This window comes from Populus euphratica, unplaced genomic scaffold, assembly GCF_000495115.2.
Source record: "Populus euphratica unplaced genomic scaffold, PopEup_1.0 scaffold82.1, whole genome shotgun sequence".
In the NCBI taxonomy this organism is placed as follows: Eukaryota; Viridiplantae; Streptophyta; class Magnoliopsida; order Malpighiales; family Salicaceae; genus Populus; species Populus euphratica.
The window spans coordinates 400,230-409,676 of record NW_011499961.1 but is presented as its reverse complement, the minus strand read 5'-3'; the positions used below and the strand labels follow the sequence as shown (position 1 = coordinate 409,676).

The window sequence follows — 9,447 nt, the reverse complement described above, 5'->3', positions numbered from 1 at the left end:
CTAAGATTAGTATATGTATACACTTATAATGTATCATAAACACATTGAATCTAAAAAAAAAAAATCACGGCCAAAAAGTTGAATATTCTCTATTAAATTCTCTTTTTTATTTTGTCTTTTCTTTTTCCTTTTGTTATCTTAATCTTAAAAGATATCATAACCTTACTTAACAACACCAATAACTTCCATATAAAATCTCTCTTTATACACCAAATACTTTTAACAATTAAGAACATCAACCCACCTATTCTTCTCTAACTATCCTATAAATTACAACAACATCCCCTTTGTTGGTACTTTAAAATGCTCATCATTATATTTCTCTAAAACTAAAAAATAAATACTTATTTTAAAAAAGGCTTGTATATTTCATTGATGGATCAAAACCATGCCCACTAGCCCTCCTTACAATAAAGAATGCATCCACTACTATACTAAACCCATATTACATGTATTAGGTTAAATAAAATCAATTGATAATGAATACTTTAATTGCATCTTTGTCTATTGATGTATTATATCATGTGATTGATTGTTAGACCTCTCTCTTTATATGTATAATCTTAGAATTAGCCTTAGTTTCACCATTGATAATTTAAATTATATCTTTTTACTCACGACAATTCCTTAAAAAATCAATTTTGGCTTATCTACACAATAGATCTTTACTCAAGTCTTCTTGAATTACGACAATTCCTTAAAGAATCAATTTTGGCTTATCTACACAATAGAAAAGTGTACAATGATGAATTGATAGCAATTTATAAGCCACTTCTTCTCACAAACTCTAATCTGTTCAAAGGTCAACAATTAGAATTTGAGGACACGGGAATCATCTTAATACATGTATCTGTCCAAAGGTCAACAATTGAATTTGAGGACACGGGAATCATCTTAATGGCTTGATCCAAACCTATTTAACTCTTAAACTATGAATTCTTATACAAAGATAACTTTTTTTATGATCTTTATGGGATCCATGTATGTTGATGATGTCATTATCGCTTTGAACAATATTACTAGATAGTCCACTGTTATTGGCAAATGTAACAACTTTAACTTTAGTTTCTTTTATGGTCAAAATGGTCTTTTTAATAAGGGTAAAGATAAAAATCAAAAGGTAAGTAAAATAATAAAAAAAACCTTGAGCCAATGTAGTGAATTATGTTGAAATCAACCACAATAAGACACTCGAATCTAGCATTATACTATATATCAAATTCTTTCCACTTTTTATGTTTTGGTTTTCTCATTAGAGGAAACTTTTTGACCTTTTCGACTTTAGATCCTCCATCTTCGGTCAACAATATTTTATATATACATTTCTTTTTGAATCATAAACATTCATAACGTCCTGAAATCAAGGTAATATATCATATAATGCTAGACATTATTAGACCTATTCATATGAAACCCTACACTAACTTCAAACAACTTAAAATAGGTGACGGTAATAAATTTAATATCATGCACCTTGGTTATACTTTAATTCATACACTTTAATGTCTTATAAAACTATCTTCTATTTTACATGTTCCTAATAACATAAAATTCCTACTTATGTTCATCAATTTGCTTTTGATAATGATGTTTTCTTTAAATCTCATATCCACTTCTATCTTGTCAATGATCAAATTTTTAGAGTTATCCTCCTATCGATTATACCAACTTAGGTGCCAACTCTCTATCTCTAGTCCTCAAGTGTTCTTTATCATAAGAACTACCCTTGAAATATGATATCAATATCTTAGTCATCCACACTCTTAAATCCTATATTAAATTCTCCTTAATAAGGCTCTTTTGGTTTCTTTCTCTTCAACAAGTTTAGTCAATGTAATTTAGGTTCGTCAAAGCATGTTAGTTCAACTCCATTAAACTTAGTTTTTAATGATGTTTGGGGTCTCTTATTTACTTGTTTGGTGAATGGATACAAGTACTTCTTTATAATTATTTTTTAAATATATTTTGTTTTTTACACAACTTAATTAATATGTGATTTATAACGTTTTTATTTAATTTTAAAAGTTAGTTGAAAATTAGTTTAGAATTTGTATATAACAATTTTAGAGTGACTACAAAAGCGTATTTATAAAACTAAATTCCTTGTACACATTTACTATAATAGGTTTGTAGAACACTATTGGTATATTGTTAAAACCAGTCTTATTTTACTCAAATATGCTTCTCTTATAAATCTTTTGGCATTATACCTTCAAAACTATTATTTCTCTCATCAACCAAATGCCTACATCAATTCTTCAAAACCAATCTCTTTTTTAAAAAACTTTTAAATTGACAACCTAACTACGTATTTTTAAAGGTTTTTGGTTGCCATGCTTCCTATTTTACATCCATATCACAAACATAAACTTGATTTTTTTTAACCTCATTTATCTTTTTTTATTACAGACTAAATCATATGGGATATTGTTGTATGGATCCCTACTCATCATGTTTATGTCATTTATTATTTTACATTTTATGAGTATTCATTTCCTTATATAAAGTCTATTTTATTATTTTCCCCTCCATTATCACAACCCTTGCCTAATTGTCAATATACCGTTTATTCTTTATTGATTAACATTCTTGTTTGTACCCTATTACCTTGTCTTTCTATGTTATCATTTACCTCATCTCTTAGTTATAAAGATCATAATAGTGTTCCATATCAAGTTTCTTTTTCATCCTTTCCATATGGTTCCTATTCCAGCTTCAAAGTATTCTTGTATCATCTCTCATCATGCATCCATAAAAAAATGTTTCTCATTATCTTTTATTTTAACATTGTCATAGAAAACAATTCTCTCAGTTGATCCTTTGTTTAAAAAAATTTATCAATTTACATTCTCACCCATACTTACCTTATAACCCTTCATTCATGTTAACTCAATCACTGTTATATCCTATGTTTTTCCTCTGCTAAATTTGTTTTACCTTCTTCATCAGAACCTATTTGTTAAATTTAGTTTTTGATTTTTTTTCTCCTTCTATAAATGTTAATGGCTACAAGTGAATGTATAAGATTAAATAAAAACTTGATATGTCTATTATATGTTATAAATCTTGTTTAATAGCCAAGAGGTATGATCAATAAAAATATACTAACTCTAACAAGACTTTCAATTTAGCTATCAACTTGGCTAGAGTTCAAACAATTTTGGATGTTATTTCATAGGGTAGGTCTATTCAAAAATTAGATGTTTATAATGCACATCTTAAAACTAATTTTTACATACAATAACATTTGGATTTTATTAATTCTTACTTTTTTTTATGTATACAAACTTTATAAGGCTCTTTATATATTTAAATAGGTATCATATGCTTAATTTGATTGACATCTCCAATTCTTGTTACGTCTTGACTTTTGTGAGTTTAAATTGAAACTTTTCCTTTTATTTATGAGACTAAGAAATTATTATCTATACTATGGTTTATGTTGATGATATCCTTATCATAAGTAATTATCCATCTTATATGACTTATTTGATTACTCATCTTGGTATATAATTCTTTATTCTAAGCTTGAGCTTCTAAGTTACTTTTTTTTATATTGAGATACAATATACTTCTCAAAAGCTATTATTTTCTCAATCTTGTTATAACTCTGACATCATGCACATAGTTGACATGTTCTAATGTAGTTTCCACAACTATATTTATTGATTCTCATCTTTCCACCACCTCTGATAGTGGTTTCATTTATTCTAAACCTACTTTATAACATTAAGTGATTTTAGCTCCTCGGTACCTTATTTTTACATGGCTAGATATTTCTCTTCTTGTTATTAAGGTTTATGAGCTCACGTATGCTATTTATGAGGACCAGTAGTTTATGGTTAAAACGTATCTTATGTTATGCTCATGATATATCTTATTCTTTTAGTACCTTTTCTAATCTCCTACTATATGGTTTTAATGAGTTTTATTAGGTTGATAATGTTAATGATAACAAATCTATGAGTACTTATGCTATTTATAATGGTCATGGCCTTACCTTTTAGGAGTCTAGTAAGCAAAAACAATTACTCAATCTTCTTTATAGTTTAATACGACTATTACTAATATTGCTATTGAGTTTTTACGACTCTTCTCCTTGTTGTTTGAAATTTTTTTATCCATCATCTCTTCTTCATTTATCTTATTATATAATAATTGAAAAGCAACTTATCATATATTGTCACTCTGGTTAATATGTATATTTACAAATAAAAATGACAAAATGAACATGATAATTGTTTTTCTGAATTATATGTTTTCACTTTGAAAATAACCATGTTGATAGGATAACAATTTACCGTATGGAAGAAAAAGAAAAGAGAATCAAGAGCAAATTGAAAAAAACCATCTTTCAACTTACTGATTTATATTTATGTCTAACAAAAGAAAACCATAATTCATCAAAATAGCATGTAATACATACATATACATATACATATATATATATATATATATATATATATGAAAACACCATACACATTTGCAATGCACATTTATATACAAAAGTGCATCATATCAAAAAATTAAACACAAAGAAAATCAATTTTTTACAGACAAATATCATCCATATATAAGATTATTGACGTGTATACACATAAAATAAAATATGAAAAATCATATAAAATACCAAATCCAATATTCAATAACATGTTAAAATTATTCGAAAATTAATTTAGTGTTCAAAATGAGCTTTAGGAGAAAAAACCACTAAAATATTAAGGTAGCACTAGCGCGTGGATCTATGTGCCACTATTATTGCTGGTGTGTGAACCCACACATCACCATTGATGGGTCATGCCACCTAGTAGATTTAAAGCAACACCGTTACCTTATCCTTTCTATGATGGCAGTATCGATCATCGTTACTTGATGAAAGAGATCCAACCAAAAAAAGTTTTAACTTCCTATTTTTTTTTCTTTTTTTTTTACTTAGTTTGTTTCTTCTTATTCTCTCTCTCTTTTTCTCTCTCTCATACCTTCTTCTTTAACAGGTGGTTGGATGGTTTGTTATGGAGAAGTTGTGCCTATGTCACTAGTATTATGAACTATTAAGTAATAAAGATGTGCTGCTACTATTGGCATTAAAAAAAGTTAAAGCTTTAATGAGTTAATGTTAATTTTATTGTTGTTGTTAATGATGTGAGGCTATCTTGATATGGTGATGGGTGGTCGATGTCATGGGTAGTGATACTTAGAAGTTCTAGAGCAGGGGCTAGTGTTCTTTACGTGAAACAGGGGAAGAAGATGAAAGGTTTTTATTTTTTTCTCTTTCTTTCTTAACACACTTTCTTCTCTATTTCACTATTTTTTTTTTCAAATATTTTTGGCTCTTTTTCAATGGTGGCTAGGGTTTTTTTTCCCTGCATACCTCCTTTCTCTTCTCTTTATTTTTTTATCCTATAATGAGTAGATTTTTTTACACATTCCTTTTTCTCTAAAAATATCACCTTTATTTATAATGTTTGTTTTCTCCCAATTACTTAGGGAGAAAGGAACTAAATTTTGTTTTGGTCCTTTTTTTTATTGTTTTGCGTTTCACTTTCTAATTTTTTTTAATTTAATTTTTCTCATTTTTTTATGTTTTGACTTTTTTCATGAAAAGATATCAACAAAAGAAAAATTATCAAAAAAATACAAAATAGGCACATGAATTGTTGAAATGAGGTGAAAATAATTTTTTTATTTTTAAAGAATATTTTAAAAAAGAGAAACAAATTTTGGGTTATGAGAAGAAATGTTACGCTTTAATTCTAACTAGATATCCTAATCAAGGGTAACAAATGTGTATATATTAGGTATAACATAAACTATATATATGAAGGTATTTAAGTGATCAAAAAAAGATTCATCATCTTTGATGAATTACAGAAAATCCTACTCATGTTCACAAATAATATTGATTGTAAAATTCTTTAGCAAAATTGAATGAAATTTTAAAAAAATTCAAATCTTATTCAAAGAATCAATTATTATGGTATTAAGAATAAATATATGCACATAGAGGATTACAATTCTAGAATTAGAAAAATAAAGTAAAGACTTGATTGAATAAAATTCTAGAATTGTCTTAAAATAATACATGTGTAATTTTTAGTAGGCAAAGTAATATTTTTCCATTTGTATGGTTTTCAATTTTTTTTTTTATAAATAGAATGTTATACTTCATATTCTTTGATGTAAGACTTGATGTGATCAGATAAAATTTTTTTTATAAATAGAATATTATACTTCATATTTTTTGATGTAAGACTTGATGTGATCAGATAAAGAAGTATGTTATAGAACATATGATATAGTAAAAACTCCTTAAAAATATATATTTTAAAAAAAGAGCTAGCATTTAAAAATATTACAACATTTCTCTTCTAAAGAGGTTTTAAAAGATTTCTTACTAGTGGCTTGTATAAATTATTATTAGAGGCTAGAAACTTAAACAATTCGTGGTTTATAACAACCTAACCTTGAAAAAATTGATCAAATCTAAAAGGAAAATCTAATATTTAGGTAATATTTGTTTAAACTCTAAACAACCCTAGATTATGTAATGAGATCTTTGGAATTCCTAAAAAAATAATTTAAAAGATCTTTTATTTTTTAGCCAACCACCTCCCACTAATTAACCTATGGTTAGTCATACTAACAAAGTTATCATTAAGACCCATATTATTCATTTATTATATATTTTGCATGTTTGATCATGGTTTCAAGCACATCTTATTGTAAAAGAACCTCATGGATTTAAGTCGAACATCCCAAGTAACTTTTAATTATGGATAATGAAATTATTGGTCTCCAACATAATAATAACACATGGTGTTTAGTTCCTCGCCCACGTGATCATAATGATATGGGTTACTAGTGGATCTTCACATAATAAAAATATTCTTACAAAATAAAATAAATAATAGAAGAATTCAATCAAAAAGAAAAGAAAAACCCTCCAATCAAACAATTTCGAAGAATACAACAACCAACTAGTGGGTAAAACACAAATTATCAACATATAACCCCATGAATGAGTCTTAATTATAATTAGTTTTGCTGAAATTTTTTCCAGGTATACTTGCAGTCGAACTGAACGTGCTTGGATCTATTGTTTAATTCCTCTTTAGTCTTGAAGAGTGAATACTACTGTGACATGTTCACACGTGAATAATTAGTTGTTTTAATTGTTCAAACATACTATCTCAAGACAAGGAAAAAGAAACCACAACCCAGTTCACGTGAGACTCAGGTCTTTCATCCTCGACAAGCACGTATATACCCGCATGCATAGCAGAACAAGTTAGCAGCATTGAATCCAAAGCCTTGAACAAAGAAATTTCCTGTATCGAGTGATTTTTTGTGAGGGATGGATGACTTGTGGGCCTTCAATTGAGCATTATATTTCAAGTAATAACTAAAAGTACTGATCATGATTAATGTAGATCACATGCATTCCAAAAGTTTGGATTTATATATGAACGTGATCTTAATATGTTGTAAGTTTCTTAAGCAATCTGTATATATATATCCAGCAATATTAATGTCTTACATGATGGAATCTAGCCATAAAGCTGGTAGACAGACGTACGTAGCTTCATGGAACCTGCTCAATAGATGAGTTAACCAATAACTTTTTGCCAGAAAACAAACGGTTGATTGAATGTTTATGCCCACATTACAACAGAAGAGTTTTATTTACAAAAAGGGACTGGTTGAAAGCTAAATATAATTTGTTGTAGCAATAGTGGCATTAACTATTCAACTAATTAATAAATTAAGTTCACTGTTGATTGGTTGATTCTTGATATCTTTCTGCCAATGGCCATTGCTAAAGCCGGATATGCAGAATCATTTTAGGGCTGTGTTAGATTACTGGTTATTCTGGTATAAAAACCTTGCTTATACTTTAACTAATTGAGGCTCATGAGAATGTAGCTTAATTAACATTAACATCTCCCTTTTTCAGAGAAAGGTTTCCCGTTCATATATATGTAAACCAGTTAATATCCATGAAAGATTGCTACCAATCGCTCCTTCATATTTATCTCTCTTTTCTTCTAAATTAAGCAGATAGTGACATTCCACCATCGCTAGAATTTGAGCCATATCTAGGGTGCTTCGAGGAAACACATACGTACTGAGAATACATCCAAAATGATACGGATACATGGCACAACAAAATGCGTCTCACTCGTAAAACTGGGGTCTACGAGCTTAATATGTTGCCTTAATGTGTGTATATCTAATCAACTATACATATGAATCAAAAAGATGGATGTGGTATCCATGCAGAGGAGCTAATAGGGCCCGATGATATTACTTAAACGTCAAATAATTAAGAAAAATCAACAATGCAAAATACCAGTCCTTGTACAGATAACGTGGGGTCGTCCTGGTATTACCACTGGTTCTGAACTTATCACTGTTATTGCTTGATGAGTATGAACTGTATTTTAAAGCTATATCCAGTCTTTGTCAGGCCAGGCTGTCTATATTTGATGTATTCTCTATTTATCTAATACATGAAATAAACGTTGTGTTTAATTTGTAAAGATTAAGTTTTCTTGAGATCAGAGTTGAGAGATCTCCCAACTTTATTAATGTTGACTGTAGTGAATTATTTTTTGCTTTTCTTTTCGTTTCTTTTTCTCTTTTTTGCATGTGGATGCAGATATAGTCTATTCCTGTATATATAATTTAATAGTTCCAAATATAGATGGTGAATTTGCTCATCTCTTTTCTGCATGTTTGATATCTACATATGGATAACATGATGGAGCTAATCATTGTGTTTCATTTTTAAAAAAAAAAAAACATACAGAAAGCTAGAGCAGTAAAGAAAGATTGCCATGGAGCACAGTATCTAATGGCCTATCGCTTTCTGTTCATCAATGTCTTTGCGCACATGAACACAGCAATTATTAGAGCAATATGCGTGCTACAGTGACTAGGATCCCAAGATCATGTTTATCAACTCTTTTCTCATTTTCTCCCTTCGTTGTCGCTTGCCCTTCTGCGCAGGTAAAGCAATTGATTTGAGGTTAACGAAGGACAATTATTACCAATATGTGCATCACGTGGTAGCTTTATATAGATTGATGGACTCTCCCACCCTCAGTACATAGAACGCCGTTCGTCATACGAGGCCAAGCAGAGAGTGCAATATTGTCATTTCAAGTCCTAACAAACATTTGTGGCTAATTAAGCTCTTGTTTTGCCTTGTTAAAGAATCTTACAGAGGAGAAAGTAAATTTATTTATTTTTTAAATGAAAGGAGAATGTAATATTGTTATTTCAAATTGATGGTGCATGTTTTTTTTTTTTATGCAAGCAAACACTCTTTATACAAGCTTCACACTGTAAATTATATTTAGTATTGTAGTAGTTTTTGTAGTTGTGGTTTAAAAAATATTATTTTATAAAAAGTATTTTTAGTTGAAGATGGTTTGATATTTATAT

The 9,447-nt window shown here is 28.6% G+C and overlaps 1 long non-coding RNA gene across 1 annotated transcript; it reads right to left on the bottom strand.

Annotated features, from left to right (window-relative positions):
* Nucleotides 1-310: 310 nt before the first annotated feature.
* On the bottom strand, nt 311-9,447 carry LOC105138713 (uncharacterized). The gene is made up of 3 exons (XR_844838.1): nt 9,347-9,447; nt 1,420-1,424; nt 311-321 (listed from the first exon to the last, which is right to left on the bottom strand). It is a non-coding gene; the product is annotated as an uncharacterized LOC105138713 (long non-coding RNA).